Below are 27,908 nucleotides of genomic sequence, written 5' to 3'. Positions count from 1 at the left end.
AATAATCAATAATTAATAATTAATAATCAGTAAAAGTTAAGATTCAGTTTTGTAGCCACACAAACCACATATCATGTTCTGAGGCCACATGTGGATAGCATGACAGTTTGATAACTGAGAGCTCCAGCAGCAAAGGAAGTCCCTGCAGCCTCTATCAAATGCTCCCAGATGAGAAAGGCCAGGGCAGCAGCAGGATGAAGACAGGGCTCCAAGTGGTGCCTTTGTGGGTGAGGTAATCAGCTGCCACTGGCACAAAGCTGCTCCCTCACCCACTTTCGTGGATCCCTCTGTCCTATAAAGTAAGTCAAAAATCCCTGGGGGCAGGTAGTAAATCTTACAGCAAATGCTTAGCAAAGATCCCCATCTTCCGGGGAAAGGCTTGAAGGAGAAGAACCCTTTCATCTCTGGTAAAAGGACAGAAAAATCTCCCACACCAAGGCACATTCCCCACTGCGGCTAGGGGTAGAAGAAAAAGTCCTGTCTGCAAGGAGCATGGGAAACCCTCAGTGGCCCAGGAGTCCACGCTGATACCAAGGAGAGGTCTGCTGCTGCTTTGGAAAGGGCAAACAAAGCGACACTCCTGAGGCTCAAATGCACAGGGACTAAGAGCAATGCTAGAGCAGGACAAGAGAGAGCCACCTATGAAGCCACCAAGAGCACAGCACTGAGTAACAAACACCACCAGCCAGCCACTAGCGGAGGGGCTGGGACATGGAAAGAGCGTCCCCATCTGCAATGGAGGCATGAAGGGACTACAAAAGCCAACAGTGTGCAGGAACACTGGAAAAACTACCTAGGCCAAAACAAGATACCAACATTGAGGCACCTGGAACGTAAATACAGCAATAGTCAAATCCAAACCCACCTTTACTCCATTTGATTGACACAAACAAATGGTCCCACAGAGGAGGTGCATCCATTTCCAGGGACAAACACTATCTACCTGTCTCTACTGTCCTTTTATACATGATGTCTGGTATTAAATTAAAAATTATAAGACACAAACAAAACATGGGGGTCTTTATTAAGAAATGAGACAATTAAAAGAACCAGACTCATATATGACCCAGATGTCAGAAATAGAGACAGGGGCTTTAAAGTAACCATTCTTTCATCTTTCTAATCATCAGACAACAATGACAAATTTTTCTAACTTTAATCACTCTTCAAAACGTTACTGAGACTTTAAACTGGAATACTAAAGCATAAGGTGGGTCTTTCCTGAACCCTGCCCTATGTGCCTTTTCTCTTGATGGATTTTAATCTGCATTCTTCAGCTGTAATAAACTGTTAACCATGAGTAAAACAGCTTTCAGTGAGTTCTGGCAGTCTTTCTAGTGAATTATTGAAACTAAGGATAGTTCTGGAAACCTCTTAACTTGCAATTAAGATCAGAAGTGATGCAGGGCTTCTGTGTACAGCTCCAAAACTTTGCAACTAACTTACTTCACAAAGTCCTCTATCAGATATTGTTTTATGAATACTTTCTCCCAGTCTGTAGCCTCCTCTCTTCATTCTCTTAATAGGATCTTTCCCAGAGCAGAAGTTTTTAACTCCAGTATCAGTTTTTTCCTTTCATGAACCATGCTTCTGGTGCCATATTCCCAGTCACTGACAAGCTGAGCACAATGGTGCACACCTGTAATCCCACGACTCAGGAAGTGAGGCTGGAGGGTTGCAAGTTTGACATCAGCCTCAGCAATTTAGTGAGACCCTAGCTCAAAATTTAAAATTAAATAAATAAAAAGGGTTAAAGATATAGTTAGAGATAAAATGCACCTGGTTAAATCACCAGTACCGAAAAATTACAATTTAAAAAAAGGCATTGCCAAACTCAGAGTCACTTAGATTTCCTCCTATTTTTCTTTTACAAGGTTTTTGTTAAAAAATTATTTTGTATTTCACAATTAGGTCTATGATCCTTTTATTTAGCTATTTATTTGCAGTACTGAGGACCGAACCCAGGGCTAGGTGAGTGTTCTACCAATCACTGAGTTACATTCCCAGCCCTACAGCTATTTTTGATTTAATTTTTATGAAAGGTATAATGCATATCTAGGTTCATTATCTTACCTTGTGGACTTCAATTGTTCTAGCATTATTAGTTGAAAAGAGTCATTTCTCAACTGAATTGTCTTTGTTTCTCTGCCAAAAACAGACTGAGCATGTTAGTGTGGGTCTATTTTGGGGTTCTTCACTGTGCTCCACTGATCTGACTGTATCTATGCTTTTGCCAATTACACCCTGTCTTGATTCCTGTAGCTATACAGTAAGCCTCAAAATCAGGCAATGGGAATCCTAGATCAGGGTTCTTTTGTTTTTGTGGTAGTGGGGATTGAATCCAGGGTGCTCTACCACTGAGTTACACCTCCAGTGCTTTCTATTTTTTATTTTGAGACAGTGTCTTATATTCTATCAGTCTTTATTATTTTTACTACTCTTTCATACTACCTCATATTATTTTCTATCTTTACCAAACAACACTGCAAACATTTCCTTTCTCTTAGTAACCCTATAATTATTCATTTTTTACCACTAGTAGTGCAGCAAAAAATCTGTAATTCATTTTATGTATGCCTCTCTATAGTAGCCTCTTTTTAACCTCTTGTCCAGGTGCTTAGAGTATGTCTTTAATCCTCCTCACAATTTTCTATTTTAATACTATATTGAATTCTAGTATCTTTGTGAGTTCCCAGGACAGTGGATTGTTATAAAAGGGAGTAGGTCTGGCCTTCCCCTCTCCCTTTCTTCTTGTCTTGCCACATGACCCCTCTCTGTCTTCTGCTTGTATTCCTGCCATGATTCCACTTGACACACTGTGATTGCAGCTAGAAGGCCCTCACCAAAGGTCAACCAGATGTGATCACTCAATCTTGAACTTCCAGCCTCCAAAATTAATGTATAAAGTAACTAGCCTCAGATTTTGTGATAGCAACACAAAAGGACTAACACAAGGCCTGAAAAATGCACACTATTCCCATGGATTTTCTTCTCTGTGCCCCTTCTTACTACCAGTACCTTCGCATCTGGAAATGCACCACAATCTACTTCTGCCGCTGCCTTTACATGACTGTGGTCACCAAAGAAAGGAAGCAGAGAGGTAATAATGGTAAGAGAGACGTGAGGAAGAAAAAGAGTTCTGGATGCTGCAGAAAGCAGTTGCAACATACGGGGTAGCTGCAAGTTTCTGGTTAGCAAAGATACCACTTCCTTAATTTTGTAGTTATGAAGTAGAGATTAACCTTTTTCTTGCCCATCCTTGTCATTCTATCTCAGGGATCTATCTTTACTTTGATTCGTGAAAATTCCTTCTGAGGCCTCATGCACATTAATTTGGACTGCTTAGATTTACTCTATTTCTTTGATTCTCTGTGTGGGTTCACAAATTTACCCATGAGATAGCAGAGATTAAACTGGGTCCCACATGCTAGCTGCCAGCAAAACTCAGGCTTCCCATAGCAGAATTTTTGAGGCCAAAATATCATACAATAATCTAGCGTATGCTCAACCTGGGTAAGAAGAAGAGACAGTTCCTCATCTACTTTTGCTTTCCCTATTCTTCAGTCACACTATAATCGTATATAAATAAAATATACTTGCTTATCTTACTGAGTATATTGAATAGAGGATATTAAGGACTAAAAGGACACTTTTTCTCAAGGAAGCTCTAATTCAGATCAACAGTCCAAAAACTGCCAATAGAGGTAAGCCTTAAACTTATGAAAGTAAACTTCTGAATATGAGAGCAATAAATTAGAAACACTCAAGTTAATCCACAAAAGTGTGCTTCATGAAGTTTATAAATTGGTTCGATAATGTGCCAATTATCACAGTAACCCTCAAACTAAGATGAAAAATAAGAACATGATGATTACTGGGACAAATTAGCATCAAGAGGTGGTTTCAGATTAGTAGAGGAATAGCTCTTTAAATTTCTTACGGTTTTGTCAATATTGTTTCATGTTGCTAAGAGATTTCTACACAAGAGCATGAATATACGGCAGTGTGTTTATGTCATTAATCTCTGGTTTCAAAGACTTCATTTGATTCACCTATACCACTTTGGGAAAATTAATTAACTATTTTGTATCTTAGTATTCTCATCCCTAAATGAGCATGATAATAGTGCCTATCTTGCAAGGAGGTGCTGAGGATAATATGAAATAATGAATAAAAAGAACTTAATATGGTTCTTGGCAAACAGAATTAAAAACAGACTTATAAAGAATTAACTTGAAAATGGTAAGATAAAGCACAATAGCAACTAAAGTCAACGTGTACTCTGAAAAAGAACAAAAAGGAACAAACAAAATCATTATAAGAAAACTGCAGCAATATCTTACAGGAACAATCACAAAAATGCAAAACAAAATTTCAGCAAATTGAATTCAAGCATGTAAAAAAGGCCAGGAGTGGTGACACATGCCTGTGATCCCAGAGACTTGGGAAGCTGAGGTGGGATGATTACAAACTCCAAGCTGGCCTCAGAAACTTAGCAAGGTCCTGCCTAAAACCAAAAATAAAGGGCTGGGGATACAGTTCAGTGCTGTTCAATTCCCAGGACTGAGGGGGAGAAAAAAAGAAAAAAGGACAATACATCTAGATATCTTATCTACATGAATGTATCACAGAATGCACGGTGGGCTTAACATTAGAAACCAATGTAATTCACCATCTCTGTAGAATTTTTTTAAAAAGCAAAACTATCATTAATAGGTACAAATAAGGCATTTAAAAAAAATTCAACAGCCATATCTATTAACAACTCTCAGCAGACAAGGAACATATAGAAATCTCCTCAATGTGCTAAAAGACAACTACAGAAAAACTTAGAGCTAAAAAATCATTCTTATGTGAAAAAATGGAATGTTTTCCCCCTAAAATCAGAAATAAGATAGCTATGTGCAATGGCACACCCTGTGATCCCAGCTGGGGCAGCAGGATCACACGTTTGAGACTAGTCTTAGCAACTTCATGAGACGCTCAGCAACTTAGCAAGACCCCATCTCACAATGAAAAATAAAAGGACAGGAGATGTAGTTTAGTAGTAAAGTACCCCTGAATTCAATTACAAGTACAAAAGAAAATCAGAAACAAGAGAACCATGTCTACTTCCGCCACTTCAACAATGAAGAGGTCTTAACCAATACAATGAATAAAGAAAAAGAAATAGAACATATAAAATTTAAAAAGAATAAGTAAAGCCGGGTGCAGTGACACATGTCTGTAATTCCAGCGGCTTGGGAGGCTGAGACAGGAGGATCATGAATTCAAAACCAGCCTCAGCAAAATCACTAAGCAACTTAGTGAGACCCTATCTCTAAATAAAATACAAAATAGGGCTGGGGATGTGGCTCAGTGCTCAAGTGCCTGAGTTCAATCCCCAGTACCAAAGACAAAACAAAACAAAGAAGAAGAAAAAAAAAAGAGTAAGTAAAATTATCTTTGTACACAGAGAAAATATTGATCTGCATGGGAAATCCTATGGCATCTATAAAAATTTATTACTAGTGAGTTTAATAGCAAGGCCACAGGCAACAAAGTCAATATACAAATATCCCCTGTATTTCTATATTCTACCATTGAAAATCATCAGAAATTGAAATAAAAAGCATAATGTACAATAGCAACAAAATAAAAAATGCTTAGGGATAAATTTTACAAAGTGTATGTAAGACCTGCACACACAAAAAAAACTGCAACACATTGCTGAACTAACTATAAAACATTTAAATGAACTAAAGAATAAACCATACTCATAAAACCAGAAGATTCAATTTTGTTAAGATGTCAATTCTTTTCAAATTTACCTACAGATCAACGAAATTAAAAACAAAATTTAGGGGATTGAACCTAGTGTCTTACACATGGTAGGCAAGCATTCTACCACTGAACTACATCCCCAGCAGTTTTTTTTTTAATTCTATATTGGGAAAAAAAAAAAAAAAAAAAAAAAATTCTATCTTGAGCTCCGTAACCCGGGTTTCAAGCAGGGGATACCTGTTTCTTGGTAGAGTTTTTGCTGCTTATCGATCCCCTGCTGTTTACCCCATTTGTCTGCCAAATCAAATGTGATCACCTGCAGTCTGCCAGCATATCGACATATTTCGAGTGCAGACTGCTCACTGTTGGGCACCTACCATCTGCCATTTGCCTGCCTCTTGCCTGTCCATCACCTGCCTTTCATCTATCCATCATCCACCACCAGAGGTTCACCTCCCCATCGTCTGACAGCAATCAGCAAACTGAACGCAGACCGCCAGTGGAGCACCAGCTGCCTACTGTTCCCGGGAAGTTCACTGTTACAGTACCTGCAGGTCTGGTTACACGTGGCTGCCGCCATTTTGAGACAACACCAGGCCCTGAAGGACCCCTGGCCGAACTGACTGAGCCCCGTCTCCAGGATCCCTCAGCCCGACCGATCACTCCCTGCCTCTGAGGCCCTCACATCAACTGACTGGTCCCTGCTGCCAGGACCCTCAGACCAACTGACTGCGCCCTACCACCAGGACCCCAGACAGACTGATTGCACCCGGCCTCCAGGATCCCACAACCACACCAAACACACCCGAACTCCAGGACTCCTGCCTGACCAACCGCACCCCGCCTCCAGGACCTCCAGTTGACCACGTCCACACCCTGAACTGCAGCTCCCCATTTGCCAACACATTTGGAAGCCAGAGCGGCCATCTTGGATAACCCTGGAAGCCTTAGCTCCGATCTTTGAGTGGGGCAAATCCCATCCTGAGACGCCTACTGCAGGCTTGAAGCTCATTGTCAGACACCTCTCATGCATCAGGCTACTGAAGACTGAGAGGTTTGAACACTATATGACTGTTATAGTGTAGATTTTCTTTTTTCTCCTTATTGAAAATTTTTAAGTTTTTATTTTACTTTTCTTGCTCTCTTTTCCTTTTGTTTATCTGTTCCCTCAGAGTCTCTTTCTCCCTTTTTGCATGCTAACAACCAACTTCTTTTGATTACACTCTCACTCTTTCTATTATCTAGAACTTCCATATATTCTTTTCTTATCCCATTAACAGCTACATCCTACACCCCTCTGCATCCTCTTTGTCCTCCATTAGAAACTGCAGACCTTATTGCAAATCTGTTTGTTATACTGAAGAAAATAATTGAACTCATTCTGTTTACTATGAAAATATTGTTAATGTCCTCATAAGAGCTATTTGGTCTAGGACTGCATACCGTCTGAACTGGGGACTGCTAATATTGATCTCCCCCTTAAAGAAAAGGTTTTGGAAACCTATAGGGTCACTATAAGCCTATGGGGGGAAACTGCAATATCCCAGATCTGCACTGCTAGAGGGGAAGATACATGAACAACATGAAAAAACAAGGAAGAAAATGATCCAAACAAATCTAGATTCTATATTAATAGAATCCAATGACAGTATGGTAGAAGAAATGTCAGAACAGGACTTCGGATTATACATAATTAAGATGATTCACGAAGCAAAGGATGAGATAACAGAGCAAATGCAGGCAATGAAAGATAATACCAATAAGCAGTTGAAAGAGCAACTGCAGGAAGCAAAAGATCATTTCAACAAAGAGATAGAGATTCTCTAAAAAAAAAAAAACAGAAATCCTTGAAATGAAGGAAACAATAAATCAAATAAAAAACTCAATGGAAAGCATCACCAAAACACTAGACCACTTGGAAGACAGAACCTCAGACAATGAAGACAAAATATTGAATCTTGAAAATAAAGTTGAACAAACTGAGAAGATGGTAAGAAATGATGAACAGAATCTCCAAGAACTGTGGGACATCATGAAAAGACCAAATTTAAAAGTTATTGGGATTAAGGAAGGCACAGAGATACAAACCAAAGGAATGAACAACCTATTCAATGAAATAATATCAGAAATTTTCCCAAGCCTGAAGAATGAAATGGAAAATGAAATACAAGAGGCTTACAGAACACCAAATGCACACAACAGATCCACACCAAGGACATTATAATGAAAATGCCTAACATAAAAAATAAAGATAGAATTTTGAAGGCCACGAGAGAAAAGCATCAGGTTACACATAAGGGGAAACCAATACAGATATCAGCTGATTTCTCAGCCCACTCTTAAAAGCAAGAAGGGCCTGGAACAACATTTCAAGCTCTGAAAGAACATGGTTGCCAACCAAGAATCCTATACCCAGAAAAACTAACCTTCAAAATTAAAGACAAAATAAAATCCTTCCACAATAAACAAAAGTTAAAAGAATTTACAAATAGAAAGCCTGCACTACAGAACATTCTCAGCAAAATATTACATGAGGAGGAAATGAAAAAGAACAATGTAGGTCAGCAAAGGGAGGAACTACCTTAAAGAAAAATCCATTCAAAGGAGAAACCAAGCCAAGTTAAAAATCAAAAATAAACCCAAATGACTGGGAATACAAATCATATCTCAATAATAACCTGAATGTTAATGGCCTAAACTCATCAATCAAAAGACACAGAGCAGCAGAATGGATTAAAAAGAAAGACCCAACAATATGCTGCCTTCAAGAGACTCATCTTATAGAAAAAGACATCCACAGACTAATGGTGAAAGGATGGGGAAAAACCTACCACGCACACAGACTCAGTAAAAAAGCAGGGGTTTCCATTCTTATTTCAGATAAAGTGGACTTCAAGCCAAAGTTAGTCAGAAGGGATAAAGAAGGACATTTCATACTGCTTAAGGGAAGCATAAATCAGGAAGACATAACGATAGTAAATATTTATGCCCCAAACAACGGTGCATCCATGTACATCAAACAAATCCTTCTCAATTCCAGGAATCAAATAGATCACAACACAATAATTCCGGATGACTTTAACACACTGCTGTCACCACTGGATAGGTCTTCCAAACAAAAACTAAACAAAGAAACCACAGAACTCAATAAAACAATCAATAACCTAGACTTAACAGACATATAGAATATTCCATTCATTAATGAGCGAATTCACTTTCTTCTCAGCCGCACATGGAACCTTCTTGAAAATAGACCATATGTTATGCCACAAAGTAGCCCTTAGGAAATGCAAAAAAAACAGAGATACTGCCTTGTGTTCTATCAGATCATAATGAAATGAAATTAGAAATCAATGACAAAATAAAAAACAGAAATTAAACACCTGGAGACTAAATAATATGCTATTGAATGAAACATAGATAACAGAAAACATCAGGGATGAGATAAAAATATTCTTAGGGGTCAATGAGAACGAAGATACAACATAACAAAATCTCTGGGACACTATGAAAGCAGGACTAAGAGGAAAATTCATTGCAGGGAGTGCATTCAAGAAAAGAATAAAACTCAACAACTAAATGACCTAACATTACAGCTCAAAGTCGTAGAAAAAGAATAACAGAATAACAGCAAAAGTAGTAGAAGACAGGAAATAATTAAAATCAGAGCTGGAATCAATGAAATTGAAACAAAAGATGCAATTCAAAAAATTGACAAAACAAAAAGTTGGTTCTTTGAAAAAGTAAACAAAATAGACAAACCCTTAGCCACACTAACAAAGAGGAGAGAGAAAACTCAAATTACTAAAATTCGTGATGAACAAGGAAATATCACAACAGACACCACTGAGATACATAACATGAGAAGCTACTTTGAAAATCTATATTCCAACAAAATAGAAATAGACATCGACAAATTTCTAGAGACATATGCTCCTCCCAAACTGAACCAGGAGGTTCACAATTAAACAGATCAATATCGAGCAAAGAAACAGAAGAAGCCATTAAAAGCCTACCATCCAAGAAAAGCCCAGGACCAGATGGATTCTCACCCAAGTTCTACAAGACCTTCAAAGAAGAACTTATACCAATACTTATCAAAGTATTCCAGGAATAGAAAAGGGGGGAACCCTACCAAACTCATTCTACGAAGCTAATATCACCCTCATACCCAAACCAGGAAAAGACACATCAAGGAAAGAAAATTTTAGACCAATATCCTTGATGAATATAGATGCAAATATCCTTAACAAAATACTGGCAAACTGTATCCAAAAACAAACTAAGAAAATTGTGCACCACGATCAAGTGGGGTCCATCCCAGGAATGCAAGGATAGTTTAACATCTGTAAATCAATAAATATAATCCATCATGTCAATAGACTTAAGGATAAGAATCATATGGTTATTTCAACTGAGGCAGAAAAAGCATTCAACAAAATACAACACCCCTTCATGCTCAAAACACTAGAAAAAATAGGGATAGTAACAACATACCTGAACATTGTAAAGGCTATTTATGCTAAGCCCACAGCCAACATCATTCTTAATGGAGAAAAATTGAAAGCATTCCCTTTAAAAAACGGGAACAAGACAGGGATGCCCTCTTTCACCACTTCTATTCAACAGTATCCTTGAAATACAAATAGGAAAAGAGGAACTTAAGCTGTCACTATTTGTTGAAGACATGATTCTATATTTAGAGGATCCAAAAATCTCCTCCAGAAAACTTCTAGACCTCATCAATGAATTCAGCAAAATAGCAGGTTATAAAATCAACAAGCATAAATCTAAAGCACTTTTATACATAAAGTGATGAAGCATCTGAAAGGGAAATGAGGGAAACAACTCATTTGCAATAGCCTCCAAAAAAATAAAATACTTGGGAATAAATCTAACCAAAGAGGTGAAATATCTCTACAAAGAAAACTACAAAACATTGAAGAAAGAAATTGAGGAAGACCTTAGAAGACAGAAAGATCTCCCATGTTCTTGGATAGGCAGAATTAATATTATCAAAATGGCCATACTTCCAAAGGCGCTATACAGATTTAACACAGTTCCAATTAAAATCCCTAAGCCATTTCTCATAGAAACAGAAAAAGCAATCAAGAAATTCAACTGGAAGAACAAAAGACCCAGAATAGATAGCCAAAGCAATTCTGGGCAGGAAGAGTGATGCAGGAGGTACCACTATACCAGACCTTAAACTCTATTATAGGGCAATAGTAACAAAAACAGCATGGTACTGGCACCAAAATAGACAGGTAGATCAATGGTATAGCGTAAAAGACATGGAGACATACCCACATAAGTACAGTAACCTCACATAGACAAGGGTGCCAAAAACTTACAATGGAGAAAAGATAGCCTCTTCAACAAATGGTGCTGGGAAAACTGGAAATCCATATGTAGTAAAATGAAACTAAACCCCTATCTCTCACCCTGCACAAAACTCAACTCCTAGATCTGGGACCTAGGAATTAGACCTGAGACCCTTCACCAAATAGAAGAAAAAGTAGGCCTGAATCTCCATCATGTTGGTTTAGGACCAGACTTCCTTAACAAGACCCCCATAGCACAAGAAATAAAAGCAAGAATCAATAAATGGGATAGATTCAAACCAAAAAGTTTTTTCTCAGCACAGGAAACAATAATGTGAAAAGAGAGCCTACAGAGTGGGAGAAAAATCTTTTCCACACACACTTCAGACAGCACTCATCTCCAAAGTTTATAAAGAACTTAAAAAACTTTACACCCAAAATACAAAAAACCTAATCAATAAACGGGCTAAGGAAATGGGCAGGCACTTCACAGAAGATGATATACAGGTGATCAGCAAATATATGAAAAAGTGCTCATCATCTCTAGTAATTAGAGAAATGCAAATTAAAACCACCCTAAGATTTCATCTAACTCCAATTAGAATGGCGATTATCAAGAACACAAGGAATAATAAGTGTTGACACGGATGTGGGGAAAAAGGCACACTCATACATTACTGGTGGAGTTGCAAATTGTTACAGCCACTCTGGAAAGCAGTATGGAGTTTCCTCAGAAAGCTGGAATGGACCCACCATTTGACCTAGCTATACTAGTCCTCGGTTTATAACCAAAGGACTTAAAATCATCATACTACAGTGATGTAGCCGCATCAATGTTCACAGCAGCTCAATGCACAACAGTTAGATTGTGGAACCAACCTAGATGCCCTTCAATTGACGAATGGATAAAGAAACTCTGGTATATATACACAATGGAATATTACTCAGCCATAAAGAAGAATAAAATTATGGCATTTGCTGGTAAATGGATGAAGCTGTAAAATATCAAGCTAAGAGAAATAAGCCAAGTCCAAAACACCAAAGGCTGAATGTTTTTTCTGATAAGTCAGTGACAATATATAAGAATGGGGGGTGGTGGGGGGAAGAGAAGAATGAAGGAACTTTGGATGGTGTAGAGGAAAAGGGGGTGGAAGGGGGTGGGGATGGAAAAACAGTAGATGAAACAGACAGTATTACCCTATATATATGTATGATTACATGAATGGCATGGATATGCATTATGTACAACCATAGAAATGAAAAGTTATACCCCATGTGTGTACAATGAATCAAAATGTGTCTATAAAATAAAAAATATTTTGATAAAAAAAGATTCTATTTTGAGACAGGATCTTGCTAAATTGCCCAGGATAACCTTGAACTTGTGATCGCCCTGTCTCAGCCTCCCAAATAGCTGGGATTACAGACACACACTATCGTGACCAGTCCATTGAAAGTCTTACCAGATGTTTTGGTAGAAATTTATAATCCAATTCCAAAATTTTTATAAAAATTCAAAGAACCTAGAATAGTCAAAACAAATTTGAAAAAGAATAAAATTGGAGGAATTACAATTCCTGATTTCAAGACTTAGTTTAGTTACAGCACTATTTACATTCTGTATGGCTAATATTTATTATAGAGGACTGTCCTGTGTACTGTTTAGCAGCCTCCCTGGCCTCTACCTCTATCAGGGACAACCACTTCACCCCCAAATTATAACAATCAAAAGTGATTTCAGACATTGCCAAGCATCCCTGGGTGGCAAAGATGCCCTTCAATGAAAACCACTGAGCTACAGTAACCAGTGTAGTACAGTACAGTGTGTCAATATATAATAATATATACTGTTTTATATTAAGACAGTGTGGTTCTGGCACAAAGGTACACATACAGGTCAACAGGATGAACAGAATCTAGAATCAGACTTTCAATTATAGTCAACTGATATCTGACGAAAGTGCAAAGCAATTCTATAGGAAAAAGTAATATTTTCATCAAATGATGCTGGAATAATTAGATATATATGCAAAAAAAAGTAATCCTCACCTCTTATCTTACTCCATATAAAAAATTAAATCAAAATTTATCACATATTTAGCCAGGCATGGTGGTACACACCTGTAATCTCAGGGGGGAAGGACTGAGGAAAAAGGATAGTAAATTCAAGGCCACCCTTGGCAATTTATCAAGACCCTGTCCCCTGGGTTCTATCCCCAGTACGGCCAAAACAAAACGACAACAACAACAAAAATTATCAAAAACTTAAATTTAAGAGCTAAAATTAAAATTTTCAGTGGAAAATAGAGATGAAAACTTTAGTAATCTTGGTTTAGGAAAAGAGTTTTTACATGAGACACAAGCCCAAACTATATCTTCTTTTTTGTGTGTGGGGGGTGGACAGCCTGGGGATTAAATAGAGGACTTTGCGTGTGTTAAGCCAGTGTTCTGCCACTGAGCCAGAATACCAGTCCCACCAATTTATCTTTCTTATCTGAAGAACCACACATCAAAATATGAAACATCTGATTTTTGAAATTTGCATTAAAAAAAATAAAAATAAAAGCCAGGTGAAATGGTACATGCCTATTATCCCTGTGAATCAGTAGGCTGAGTCAGAAGGGTCACAAGTTCAAGACAAGTTTGGGCAATTTAGTAAGCAAGACCCTGTCTTAAGACAAAATTAAAAAGACTGTGGATGTAGTTCAGTGATAAAGGGTACCTGGGTTCAATCCCTAGTGAAAGAAAGAAAGGAAAGAGGCAGACAGACAGACAAACCACAGTGTGGTAGAAAACATTTGTAAAATATATGCATGATAAAGAACTCATATCCAGAATGAAACAATAAGAAAAACTTAATCTAAAAAAAAAATGGACAAAGGATTTAAACAGTTACTCAAAGAAGATATGCTGAGGGCACATAAGCACATGAAAAAATTCATGGCATCGGTCATTAGAGAAATGAAAATTAAAATCACACCGAGAAAGCATAAAAACTCACCTAAATAGTTAGAATGAAAACAAAACAAAACAACCCAACAGAGAAAAAAATAATACTTGCCCATGCCAAATACTGGCAAGGACACAGGGCAACTAGACCACTGGTGGTAGGAGTACCAACTTACACAGATACTTTGGAAAACACGTTTGGTGATTTCTTACAAAATTAAAATACACTTACCATATGACCCAGCAATTCCACTTCTAGGTATTTACCTTAGAAAAATGAAAACTTATGTCAACACATAAATTTGGATTTAAATGTTCACAGTAGCTTTATTCATAATGTCCTCAACTGGAACATCACAAATGTTCATCAACCCATGAATGGATGAACTATTTGTGGTATGCCATACAATGGAATAGTATTTAGCAATAGAAAAGAAGTCCTGAATGCAACATGAATAAATCTCAAAGCATTATGCTAAGAATAAGAATTCAGACATAAATGACATTTATGTATCCTGTATTCTACAGGTCTCAAGTTGATTATGGGCTTTATGAATCACTGGCATACACTATCTTTGTTATTTATTTGTATATCACGTCTACCTAAATCAACTACAAACTCTCCTCCATAAGGATTATCTTGTATCTGGGTAGCACTCCATAATACTAACAACTCACTTTTGTATACCAATGCACAGGTTTCACAATTCTCAGTTGGCACTGGGTTTAATTCTCAGCACCACATAAAAAAACTAAATAGACAGAACAAAGGTATTGTGTCCATCTATAACTAAAAATATTTTTTAAAAAATCCTCCCAAGAGGGCTGGGGAGATAGCTCAGCTGGTAGAGTGCTTGCCTCATAAGCACAAGGCCCTGATGGAATGTGGAATACATACTGCAATACGATCATTATACCTGCATTCAAATCCCAGCTGACTACTTGAGTGATCAGTAGTAAGTTATTTAACATACGTGAGATTTGGTTTCCTTATTCAATTAGCAGAAAAGAATGGAGTAGACGGCGGGAAACATAGTGTTGGGGATACAGGTGTGGTACAACCAGTCATCCTATGCAAGTGAGGCTACTAAGGACAAAAACCTCCTGAGAAGTTCAGAGGTAAAGCATGCACTTTGCATGTGCAAAAACCTATCTATGTTCAATATCCAGCAACTCCCCTCCCCACAAAAAAAAACCCCCACCAAAACCTAAAAGATAAAAAGAAACCTCCATGGATACTAATTCACAATAAGGTGGGGTGAGGGAAGAAGAGAAGTACTTTGGATTAGACAAAGGGGATGAAAGGAAGGGAGGGGGAACAGGAGTAGGAAAGATAGTACAATGAACCAGACATCACTTTCCCACGTGCATGTATGATTACACGACCAACGTAATCCTGTATCACGTGCAACCAGAGCATGAGAAGTTATACTCCATACATGTATAATATGTCAAAATACATCCTACTACCATGTATAACTAATAAGAGCAATTATAAAAGAAGTACATACCTTAAAAGAAATCCTCCTAGGGCTGGGTGTGGCTCAGTGGTAGAGGGCTTGCCTAGCATGTAAGGCACTGGGTTCAATTCTCAGCACCACATAAAAAAACTAAATAGACAGAACAAAGGTATTGTGTCCATCTATAACTAAAAATATTTTTTAAAAAATCCTCCCAAGAGGGCTGGGGAGATAGCTCAGCTGGTAGAGTGCTTGCCTCATAAGCACAAGGCCCTGAGTTCGATCCCCAGTACTGCCAAAAAAAAAAAAAAAAAAAAAAAAATCCTCCCAAGAAATAAAGGGCCAAAAGGTATACTTGAACTTGATTTTCATAATCACAGATTAAGAAGTAGGGCCTCACAAGCCTTATGCTCTTTTGGATTTTAAGGAAACATCAAAAACGTTACCACAGAGAAAACGGGTTTGTGGCAAAATAAAAATCATAAAAATATCCATTTTTGATTCTTCAATGCAGTTTCCTATCATCAGGAATGGGATACTACACAGGACTGAATTGTTCATCTACGTAGAGGAAAATGTGCTTTCAGATTCAAGAACAACTAAGTTTTTCTCCACTGATATGCTGCTGTTGCCAAAGGAATCCAAATCAGTAAGGGCGAAACCACTGGTTCAGATATTCAGGTGCATATACATGGCTGAGAATCTACAATTTGAGGAATTATCAGTGGATATAAGTTGAAAGCCAGAATCATTTAAGGAATTACACTATGATAGGCCCACAAACTTTCACTAGGAATTTGATATGTACTTACATGTGCCTAAAACAGACACAATGCTATGCAAGGTCAATTGTTTTCCATTCCTCATAATATCCCTTATGAGACTGCATAATTATTTATTTTAGAGATGAGAAAAGTGACATTTTAAAATATGATTAAATGATTTGCCTAAGCAGTCACCATTAGTATACAGTAAGGTTAAGATTCAAACTCAGGGCTATTTTGATTCCATATCCTTAATACTATTCAAAACCTTTTACAGCTGGGCTTGGCGGCGCACACCTATGATCCCAGCAACTTGGGAGGCTGAGGCAGCAGGATCACAAGTTCAAAGCCAGCCTCAACAAATTTAGCAAGGCCCTGAGCAACTTAGTAAGAACCATCTCAAAATAAAAAAGTAAAAGGGCTGGGGATGTAGCTCCATGGTAAAGGGCCCCGGGGTTCAATCCTCAGGACAAGTAAATAAACAAATAAATAATCACACCAACCTATTACAGGCTGGGGGTTGGACTCAGTTGAGTGCTTAAACCTCAAAAAGAAAAAGAGGTCTGTGACCACTATATAAAGCACAGCACCTGATTATTAAAGGTGGCACAGTTCCTTCAAAATAACAGGCTTAATTTCTTTCTTTTTTGTGGATGGGAAGGGGTGTGCTTCCAAGGTAGGAAACAGATATTACATCTACCCATTAGAAGGGAAAGTGAAGGTTCGAAAGCCAGTTCGTGAAACCTCAAATTCCTAGCCCTTTCTCCACATTAGCATTGCTCTGAGCTTCATCATAAGGAGGAGGAAGAAGACAAAGAAAAGCTGGAGGAGTAAAAGTGCTTGCAATTATAAAATAAATCTTTTCATTCTTTGAATAACCCACATATATTTGCTGAGTACCTGCTAAAGGTCAAACAAGAAACTTGGCACTGGAGATGTAACAGTGAATTAAAAAAAACAAGACCCAGTTTATTCCCATGGGGAGATTTCACTTCAGTGGGAAGATAAAACTAAATAGAGAATTAAAATGCTATGCAGTAAATGCAGAAGTGGAAGAGCACAAGGTGCCACAGGAGCACAGAGAAGGCAGTGATCCCAGAGAGGATGGAAGAAGGGCTACGAAGTAGAGCAAGTCCTCCTGGGTGTGGTAGCAGAAGCCTGCAGTGCCAGCAAGTCAGGAGGCTGAAGCGGGAGGATTGCTTGAGCCCAGGACTTCAGAGATAACCTGGGAAACATAACAAGGTGGAGAGAGAAAGGATGAGGGAGAGGAGAGGAAGAAGTAAGGAAATACCAGATGTCTAGTTGTACTTCAGATAAACAATAAAAGCTTTTTAGTAAAAGTATGTTCCAGGGCTGGGGTTGTGGCTCAGTGGTAGAGCACTTGCCTAGCATGTGAGAGGCACTGAGTTTGATTCTCAGCACCACATATAAATAAATAAATAAAGGTCCATCGACAACTGAAATATTCTTTAAAAAGTATGTGCCAAATACTTCTGTATTTGTGTGTGTGTGTGTGTGTGTGTGTGTGTGTGTGTGTGTGCACGCACACGCGCACACGCTACAGACCAAACCCAGGGCCTTGTACATTCAAAGCAAGCCCTCTACCATGGAGTTATATTCCCCCAGTTCCTCCGGTACTTTATTTACTCTGTCTGGCAACCCACTCTGGGAACTGTGTTTAAAAGCCAGCAGGTCTCAGGATATGGCCTGATGATAGAGCACTTGCCTAACATGCCTAAGGCCCTGTGTTTGATCACCAGTACCACTCCCAGATTCCTGACCACTGTGTGAGATGAAATGCTTGTTTTAGGCTATTTTAGAGCAATTTCTTATATGTAGTAATAGATAAATAATACTCCACCCATGGGCAGTGTCCTGTGTCCCTTATGCATAAGCCTACAGTAGTACTCTATCATACTCAATTACTGGCTTAGGAGGAGCCACAACCAGAGTGACCCCAGCAAGAATGAAGATGTGGAGCTGGCTTTGGCATATGCCTATAAGCCTAGCTACTCAAAGGACTGAAGCAAGAGGATTACAAGTTCGAGGCCACCATGGGAAACATGGCAAGACCCTGTTTCAAAATAAGAAATAAAAAGGGCCTGTAATCCCAGCAACTCAGGAGGCTGAGGCAGGAGAATCAAGAGTTCAAAGCTGGGCTGGGGAGATAGCTCAGTTGGTAGAGTGCTTGCCTTGTAAGCACAAGGCCCTGGGTTCAATCCCCAGCACCGCAAAAAAAAAAAAAAAAAGAGTTCAAAGCCACCTTCAGCAAAAAGTGAGGTGCTAAGCAACTCAGTGAGACCCTGTCTCTAAATAAAATACAAAATAGGGCTGGGGATGTGGCTCAGTGGTTGAGTTCCCCTGAGTTCAATCCCTGGTAACCCCCAATCCCCCGCAAAAAAAAAGGGTTGAGGTGGTGGATCTAAAGAGGCCACAGCTGGAGCTGTCAGTCAACCAAGCCTCCTATTAGTACAAGAGCTAAATGGCACACTTCCATAGCCACCATTGGATCACACAACTTTATTAGTCATAGCATATCCTTTCTTAAACAAAATAATAAGATCTTTTCAAAGAAGATAAAAAAATTTCTGAGTTGTACTTAATCACTTGAGAGAATTGTGAAAATGAAAATACAAGCAAAATAATAGAGAAAATTAGCAGAACTAAGAGAACTCCAAATCTTGGATTAGTTCTGGTTCTTAGCTTGATTTCATGTATGCTAAGAATTGATATTGGTTGGCCAGCCAAAAAAATAATTTGTTTCTGGATGGGTTGTTTTGTTTCTCTCATTCAGAAAGGAATTTCAGAAATCTAAGGATACTACACATCTGAGAATAACTACGCAACCATAGTTAAATCATAGTTAAATCGAATAATCCAAAATTTCTAAGGGTAATATAGTGAGACAATTTATGTTGTTGTAAATTCCATAAATTATGTTATTCCAACAGGTAAGTTTCAACTTCAAGTGATTAGATTTCCAATTACATAATGTGAACAGAAAAACGTCAGAGAAAGACATTTCTCTCTTTTTCTAAAAATGCAGAATGAATTGAGAGGGTGTACAACTAAATATGGCTGCAGGGAGATGCTAGAAGCTTTCCTCTTTGACCACAGCTGCCAGAATCTGTTCCTTGTCATTATAAAGTTTTCCATCCAAATCATCTAAGTGTCCATGCTCTTATTACATAATTTTTCACAGGACATTTCCATACAAATTAAGCTCAGTATGTGTTTATGCCAGATCCTTTAAGGTATATGTTCCACATATTTCAGATGTCACTTTTTTCCTTATAGTCTGCAAAATAGTTACAATTATCTTCAAAGATCCTTAACAGCCAGGCACAATGGTGCACACCTATAATCCCAGTGGCTTGGGGGATGAGGCAGGAGGATTCCTAGACCAAATTTAGCCTCAGCAACTTAGCAAGGCCCTAAGCAACTTAACAAGACCCTGTTTCAAAACAAAAAAATCAAAAGGGCTGGGGACATGGCTTAGTAGTTAAGTGCCCCTGAGTTTAATCCTTGGTACCAAAAGAAAAACAAAAACTCCTCAATAAATTTCATAGAAGCTAAGATAAGAATATTGTCTGAAAGAGCTTATATCTCCAGGAGAATGTAATTCACTGATCTAAGTAAAGCATAATATAACCAGTGTTGACACACACATCAAACAGTCTTGTAACTTCAGGCCTAAGCCCGATGAATGCACCCTAACACAAATGGTTAAGACTTTCTAATGACTGTATCAATGTTCTTAACAATTAGGTTGTTGCACAGTGAGGTCTCAAGATCTAGAATTAAAAGCTGGGTGTGGTAGCCCACACCTGTAATCCCTGCAGCTTGGGAGGCTCAGGGATTGCAAGTTCAAATCCAGTCTCAGCAATTTAACAAGGCCCTAAGCAATTTAGCAAGACCCTGTCTCAAAATAAAGAATAAAAAGGGCTAAAGATGTGGCTCAGTGGGTTCAAGATGTGGCCCCTGGATTCAAGGAAAATTTCAAAAACTGGCCAGCAAAATCATCACCAATTTCTAGAAGGAGGGTTAAACTGTTATTTCTAACTAAATATCACACTGTAAAAATTTATGTCCCAGAGTAGGAGAGAGTTCAGTAAAACAAAAAATTCAACACAAAACTCTTTAATATTATCTAGGGTAACAGATGCCACTTCGTTCCTAATTCCTCTATCTTGGTTTTCTTTCCTCAAATTTTGAATCTTTTATTTTCCTCCTCTTAAAATATTTTTCCCTAGTTCTCTTTGTTCATAAGTAATCCAATATAGATGATACAATTTCTTACCTCACTGATACATCTCTTTTCCCTTTTGTTTTTCTTTTTGTGGATGTGTGTGTTACTTGTGAACAAACCCAAGGATGCTCTACCATTGAGTTCTATCCCCAGCCCGGATATTTAACTTTTTTAAATTTCGGAAGAGGGTCTCACTAAGTTGCCCAGGCTGGAATTCTCCTGTCTCAGTCTTCCCAGAAGCTGCAATACATCTTAATTAATATTAATAGAATTTACTTTGTTCTTTATTTTAATGGGTATGTAAGTCATGAGATTCTCCCAAAATAAGTATCACCAAAAAAGTCACTAAAATGCATATTTATTTCCCAGTGGTTTCACGATGCTGTCTTTCTACTTTCTCATCTTTACGGGATTATCTTGGGAGAGTTTCACTATGAAATTTTTGCTAACAGTAATTTTCTTTTGTCCATCTCAAACATCCCTATCTAAAGAAACAGAATTGGAAGTTGGGCCCAGAGCAGGGCACATGTCTATAATCCCAGCAACTCGAGAAGCTGAGACAGGAGGATTGCAAGTTTGAGGCCAGCCTCAGCAATTTAGCAAGGCCCTAAGAAACTTAACAAGGAATGTGGCTCAGTGGTTAGGTGCCCCCTGGGTTCAATCCCCAGATACTCCCCTGCCCCAAAAAAAGGAAGGTGGGAGACAATGAAGGATCCCAACAACACCTGAAGAGGGAAAAACTTGACAGTGGAATCTCATCGTTGCCTCATTCACCATGAGATAGGCAGCATGCTCAGTATACACCATACCTTGTTTCATGAGACTGGCATTATAATCTTCTTTTTTTTGTACTGGGGAATTGAACCCAGAGGTGCTTAACCACCAAACTATATTCCCAGCCCTTTTTAATTTTGAGAAAGGCCTCATTTGTGTAGGACCTTGCTAAATTGCTGATGCTGGCCTGGAACGTGGCGGTTGTCTGGCCTCAGACTCTGCAGTCGCTGGAATTACAGGCCTGGCCAGGCATTATAATCTTAATATACCAAAGAGGGTAACAACCTGTCCTTCACTTCCCTTTCTTTTCTTCTATAATTCACTTTATGGAAATACGCTTGTGTCTAGGCAGTTTCTGCACTGTCTGTGCTTCCACTTTGGTCTGAAGACTCAGACAATAGGAAGAATGGAATGAATTCTGAGAACCACACATGCAGGATTAGAAATTAGGGTACCAGTGTGTAAAACACTTAAAAATTAAATGACAAACAAGATATTAAGAAGAATTAAGTTATTAAAGCTCCAAAAGTAATTTTAAAATCCATATAGTGCTTTCCATACATTATCTGACTCTACCAGTGCTCCTGATTACAACAGCCAACAGAGTCTGGCTATCAACTTACTTATGTGTCTTTGCCAAAAATTTCAACTCAGTTTACTGAAGGATTTTCATATGAAAACATATCTTCCATTTTGTAGCTAAAGTCCAAAGGAAATAACATTCAATTACAAAAATATACTCAATAAACTCAAACCAAATCTCAATAGATATCAGATTATAGGGTATTACATTAATACTTGAGTCTTACTTTAAATATTAAATGCATGCTATTTTTAAGATCCATAGCCATAACCTTGGATCAAATTATTACATCCTTTGACACATTTTGTAAAATATTTCTTCTAAGTAAGCTCACAGGGATGAAATTAATATGTACCTGAAAATGAACTGTATATTGCCTAGTGTTTTAGTATAATTTATGATTAAAAAGATAGGAAATGATCACAATTCATTAATCATAAAGGTAAGGCAAATTAAAACCACAATGAATTACCACTAAACACTCACCACAATGAATATAAGGAAACAGATTTTTTTAAAACATTCTGGGGCTGGGGAGATAGCTCAGTTGGTAGAGTGCTTGCCTTGTAAGCACAAGGCCCTGGGTTCGATCCCCAGCACCCCAAAAAAAAAAAAAAAAAAAATTCTGAGCCAGGCATGGTGGTGCATTACTATGATACTATGATCTCAGTTACTCCAGAGGTTGAGGCAGGAAGAGCACAAGTTCCAGGCCAGCCTGGGCAACTTGGCAAGACACCACCTCAAAATACAATTTTAAACAGGGCTTGAGATATAGCTCAATTGTAGGGCACTTGTTGGTTTAATCCCCAGAACCACCAAAAAACAAGCAGAAATTCTGTAAAGGTTAATTCTACATGTCCACTCTAATGGGCTAAGGATGCTTAGACGGTTGATAAGACACTGTTTCTGGAGCAGGTTAGTATTTGAACCTATACAGTGAATGAAGATCACCCTCACCAATGCAAGTGGCATCATCCAATCTCTTGAGGGCCTAAACAGAACAGAAGGCAAAGGAAGAGAAATTCTGCTTCTGCTGAGTTGGGACATTCACCTTCTCCTGCCCTCAGACCCTGGCCCTCCTGGTTCTTAGCCTCAGGACTAGGATTTACACAATTGGCTTCTCTGGTTTTCAGCCTTCAAAATCAGACTGAGTTACACCACCAGCTCTCCTGGTTCTCCTCCCATGTTGCAGACAGACAACAGGATTTCTTAGCCCCCATAACTGCAAGAGTTAATTACTCTAATAAATCTCCCACTCCTCTTTACCTTCTTCTCTCCTCTCCTCTCTACCCTCTCCTGCTCCCTCAGGATATATCACCAATAGGAGAGAAATCCAACTGTTTTATTTCTCTGAAAACTCCCATCTAATATGCCTAATGGACTGGCAAGGATGTGGAACAACAGGAGTTCTCACGTTCTGCTGGTGAGAGTGTAAACTGATGAAACCACTGTGGAAAAAAATTATCTGCAATATCTACTAAAGATGAACCCTAAACAAATCCAATCCTAGGTATATACTACAAATGCAAACATGTCCACCAAGACATGAACTAGCATGTCCATGTCATCACTGATAAAAATACCTCCAAACTTAAAACTACTAAACACTGAACAACATTAGAATAAATTTTAAAAATTATGGTTTACCCGGCCAAGATGGCACAAACCTGTAATCCCAGTGGCTTGGGAGGCTGAGACAGGAGGATCATGAGTTCAAAGCCAGTCTCAGCGAAGGCGAGGTGCAAAGTAACTCAGTAAGACCCTGTCTCTAAATAAAATACAAAGCAGGGCTGGGGATGTGGTTCAGTGGTCGAGTGCCCCTGAGTTCAATCCCCAGTACCAAAAAAGCAAACAAAAAAATTATGGTTTATTCACACAATGAGAAAAGATGAACTACAACTACATAAAACAATATGGTTGAATCTCATAATATTGAGCAAGAAGTCAGTCACAGAAGAATAAATACTGTATGATTACACTTATATATAGTGCAAAAAATGGGCAAAAATAATATTCCTTTAGAAGTCAAGAGAGAGCCAAGATGGTGGACTAGAGGGAAGCTGCGTTTCTTGTCACCACATAACCCAGGATTCAAGCAGAGGATATCTGTTTCGCGGTCTTTGCTGCTTATCGATCCCCTGCTGTTTACCCCATTTGTCTACTGCAATCACCTGCAGTCTGCCAGCATATGGACACATTTTTGAGTGCAGATTGCTCACTGTCTGGCACCTACCATCCGCCATTTGCCTGCCTCTTGCCTGTCCATCGCCTGCCTTTCACCTACCCATCATCCACCGCCTGAGGTTCACCGGCCGATCTTCTGACAGCAGCCAGCAGACGGCCGCAGTGGAGCGCCAGCTGCCTGCTGTTGCCTAGAAGTCATGATGGTGGGTACGCTTCAGAGGGAGTACTAAGCATGCTTCTGGGGTGGAATATTCTCCTTGCAGATATGAGTGCTGCACTATTAAACATCACTGAATCCCATAATTGTATATGTACTTTCCCTGAATATTTCAACTAAAACTTGAAATATAAATATAAAACATGATTATTTTAATCATAAAAGTAATACCCTATTGTGGATATATCACAAATACAGGAGAGAATATATAGTGACTGTTAATCATAAACGCACCTTCTGAAGCTACTTTGTAAAAAAGCAATCTGATGTATTTCCTCAATTGTTCTATAAATAAATTTCACATCACTAAAAAACTAAGATAAAACAATTTTACTTCAATTTGAGCTGTCAGAATTTATCAAAACATTGTGTATTAAACATTTTCCAATTTTTAAATGTTTTTCTTCACAAGCAAAACTTCTTTTCTACAAAATTGGCTATCATACATAATTTACCTTAAAAATCACCTTGGAGCTGGGCACAGTGGCCCATGCCTGTAATCCCAGCAGCTCAGGAGCCTGAGACAGGAGGATCAAGCAAAAGCAAGGCTGCTGAGCAACTCAGTGAGATCCTGTCTCTAAATAAAATACAAAATAGGGCTGGGGATGTGGTCAGTGGTTGAGTGCCCCTGAGTTCAATCCCGGGTCCACCCTCCCCGGAGAAAATCACCTTGTAGAAGGGATGGGAGGGTAGCTCAGTGGTAGAGCACTTGCCTTGCATGTGTGAGACCCTGGGTTCGATCCCCAGCAGCGCACACACACACACACACACAAAGAAAGAAATCACCTTGTTACAGACTTCTGTGTATGAGCTCCTTTTCTGATATTCATAAACAATGCTATGATAAACACTTCTGTCTTTGTAAACATTAATCATATGTTAAAATTCTTTTCTTTAGATTAAATACTTAGATGGAATTACAGAGGCAAATGTTTTTGCATTAAAGTTAGTAATAGGTAAAACATTGCTATAGGCTGAAAAAAGAGGTTTGCAAAAAAAGCACAAAATGGACTTCTTCACTAGTCCTGTACTTAGGAAGTCTTCTTAGCCAGTGAAGTCCCTCAATAAAGTAAGATCCACTGTCTAAAAGTCTACTGCAAGGCCAACAGTACTAGACACACACAGGTACTTTAAACAAAATGTCATTCTGAGTTGAATGAAAACTCTTAGGTGGGAAAATAGGCAACTCCTACTTGTTGCTCAATCCTTACTTCCACGTACCCTTAGAGCAATAGTTACCAAGGTACAGTACCCGATAACATCGGCTTCCCCTGGAAACTTGTTAGAAATACCAGTTTTAGACAGCACCCTAGGCCTACTAAGTGAGAAACTTTGGAGGTGAGGCCTGGTGACCTTTATAACGTACCCTCAGGTGACATTGATGCTTGCTAAAATTTGAAAACTACTGTCCCAGAGTATTTTGAACCTTTAGGAAGAAAATATTTTTCTATTTATCCTATTAATTTCTATTATTAATCAGGCAGTGGAAAAAGATAAATCACTTTTTCCAAATTATTACTCTAATGGCTAATTTGCTCATTTGGGGGACTGAGGCCCTTACTGATAGATACATACTTTAATCTTCTTCTCTACTTCCTTTAGATTTGTGATTTGCATGTTTACAATGTCAGTCATGCTGTTTTTCATAGAGCCTCACTAAAAAATGCAAAGGATGCCCCTGAAAAAAGGGATAATCAGGGGCTGGTGAGATAGTTCAGATGGTAGAGGGCTTGTCTCACAAGCACAAGGTCCTGAATTCTAATCCCCAGCACCACAAAAAAAAAAAAGTAATAATCAAAGAGTTCCCTGCTTATTCTGTGATGTGCATAAAATATTTAATTTAAATAATTTCACAGACAAAAAATATAGATGAATATAGATGGTGCTCGGTGTCCTTTCTCTTGTCATTATTCTCTAAACAACAGAGTATAACACTATTTACATAGTTTACATAGTTTTTATATGGTATTAAGTATTACAAGTAATCTAGAGATGATTACAATTATACAGGAGGATATGGACAGGTTATATGTATATACTTTGCCAGTTTATATAAAGGACTTGAGCATCCACAGATTTTGGTATCCTCAGGGGATTCTGAAATCAATTCCCCTCAGATACCAAAGGACTACTATAATTTATATTCCCAAAAAATCCAGGTAGCAATTTCCTTTTATTTCAAGACATAATTTGCAAATAAAAGTACGTAGTTAGTCTTTTTCAATAATTTAATCACACTCCTGCAGACATTTTTTACATATTTACATAATGATAAAGGAAAAGTTTGAGGGGCTGGGGTTGTGGCTCAGTGGTGGAGTGCTTGCCTGGCATGTGTGAGGCACTGGGTTCGATCCTCAGCACCACATAAAAATAAACAAATAAATAAAGGTACTGTGTCCACCTACAACTAAAAAAAAGGATATTTTGCTTCTGGATTTAGCAATTTGTGCAAATTTTATACTGATCATGAATATTACAAATTTAAATAAAGAAGCTCAACAAAGAAATAATTTAGGAACAATTTTAGAATCAAGTTCCAGGTGGCAATGGAAACTCATCTTCTTTCCTTAGTGCTATGGGTATGAAATTAGTACCAACAATGTTCCCAATAGTGCGTATAATGGCTAAAGTTAAAAGATGTGCTGAGGGTTTAAGTGAAAAGGCAGTGGTCTACACTGGGAATTGCAAATAAAACAATTATATCAATTCCATTTCAAAATACTAAGCAAACGAGGAACCACATTCTAAAAGACATTTTAATTTCAATAGTATTGTAGTCTGCCAACCGAGTCACAAGCTGATTCACTGAAAATGAATTTTGACATAACACAGAAATGAGATTGCAGATACCATTTCCTCCAAAAATAATATCCGTTCATTACCCTTTCATAAAAACAGTAACTGCTTATTTCAAAAAAATGTGGAAAATAGGTATCATCGTTTCATACTCTATAAAATGGCGATTTAGATGAAGTATCAAAATGGAGAATAAAAATGTATAACATTGAAATAATGGAGAAAAAGTCTTTTATTGGCCCAGGTATTACATATCATATTATTAAAAACTATGTACATACCTACAATGTACAATCAAAAAACAGCAAAATTATGCAATTCTACCTAACCACATGTATGTTGTAAAAGCGGTTAACAGGAAGATAAAAGATGTAGTAACCACACAGCCTCTTTACACTTAGTTTTCTCCTTAATTTTTCTTGTTTTAAATCAGAAACACCTTGGATTTTTATTTCTAAAAGCTGACTCTTTTAATTCTAGTATTTAATTATTTAATATGATAACTAACCACTATTATTTAAATATAATTCATCTTGAAAATAAACATAGGAAAAATACAAGCAAGAAAAAGGATCAGAAGGTCCAGGTCCTTCAGGAAAAGCATCTAATGAACTGCACAGGTCAATTAAAAAAAAAAAAAAAAAAAAAAAAAACTATTTGTAGAATAGGACAGTTGTTTATTTTCAAACCTTTAAGATATTTTTAAATATCCTGAAACCAAACAGACTCAAAAGGAAAAGTCAGAAATATTCACTATGTAGATTAAAATACAATCTTTCACTAAGCCTAGCAAAGTAAGAGAAACCAAACTTACCCTAATATGACCTCATATTCAGAAGTCAGCC

General features: G+C 38.0%; 1 protein-coding gene across 7 annotated transcripts in view; it reads right to left on the bottom strand.

The window, feature by feature from the left end:
• Tfdp2 (transcription factor Dp-2) overlaps window positions 1-27,908 on the bottom strand; it is a 166,649-nt gene that overhangs the window by 74,298 nt on the left and 64,443 nt on the right. The window contains exon 2 of one of the 7 annotated variants that reach the window (XM_047563951.1): window positions 14,269-14,303. The exons of the other annotated variants lie outside the window; for them this stretch is intronic. The gene's annotated coding sequence lies outside the window, so the exon portion shown is untranslated. The remainder of the gene's footprint in view (window positions 1-14,268; window positions 14,304-27,908) is intronic. 7 annotated transcript variants of the gene reach the window in all.

The sequence above is a fragment of the Sciurus carolinensis genome, chromosome 9 (genome assembly GCF_902686445.1).
Source record: "Sciurus carolinensis chromosome 9, mSciCar1.2, whole genome shotgun sequence".
Taxonomy (NCBI): Eukaryota; Metazoa; Chordata; class Mammalia; order Rodentia; family Sciuridae; genus Sciurus; species Sciurus carolinensis.
The sequence above is the reverse complement of the archived record's forward strand: the minus strand, read 5'-3'. Positions and strand labels throughout refer to the sequence as shown.